At 45.5% G+C, this 769-nt stretch overlaps 1 pseudogene across 1 annotated transcript; it reads right to left on the minus strand.

Annotated features, from left to right (window-relative positions):
* On the minus strand, nucleotides 1-72 carry H257_14703 (annotated as a pseudogene). Its single transcript has one exon. The product of its transcript is annotated as a tRNA-OTHER (tRNA).
* Between the last annotated feature and the right edge of the window lie 697 nt (nucleotides 73-769).

Below are 769 nucleotides of genomic sequence, written 5' to 3' on the forward strand. Positions count from 1 at the left end.
CGACGCGCCCGAGACTCGAACCCGGGACTCATTCAAGACACACAACGTGTTTTACCACTGCGCTATCGCGTCAAACGCTTATCTTTGTTAGAGGCGCATCGTACCAATCAATTTAAAATACCTCGATGTTTGAAACTGCAGAAAATCTAGAGTCTCGAACATGGTTGGCCACAATATTGAACGAATTTCGAAGCTTCTCAGCCAATCATACCGTGTGTTTCCGAATAATCGAAGTAGTAAGTGCCCCTTAAATTCCGTCGCCGACTGTAGTACAGCTAACCAAGTCCTGTCGTGGTCATTGGCACGCAACGAATCATGTACTAGTAAGTGAATACACACTGAGAACAAAACGACACCAAGCAAGGACATGCAGGACTGGATGTAGAGTAGGGCCTGAGTGCTTTAATAGTAGTGTACTAGTATGCATCAAACCTCGAACGAGATCGTTTGAAACTACTGTATGGTGCCTGATTTGAAATAGACCACCTTGACGAATGGTCAAATAGTTTTAGCGATTTGAAGTTTAGAGCCTTGATGACCACCCGTATCACGATAACGTTGGTAAATCTCTGGTGTATGCTTCGTAGTCTAGAATTCAACACTTTCCGCGCAAACTATGGCTAACTTAACTGCTCAACAACGTTATCGATTGGCGCGGCCACTTCATGTAATTCCTTTCGGGATGATGTTCTACTTAGTGAAAGGGGGCTGATATGCGGGTGCGTTCTGCAGCGTGCAGAGCAATTGGGTCGCGCGTTAGTTTGACCCA

This window comes from Aphanomyces astaci, assembly GCF_000520075.1.
Source record: "Aphanomyces astaci strain APO3 unplaced genomic scaffold supercont1.61, whole genome shotgun sequence".
Classification (NCBI taxonomy): domain Eukaryota; phylum Oomycota; class Saprolegniomycetes; order Saprolegniales; family Verrucalvaceae; genus Aphanomyces; species Aphanomyces astaci.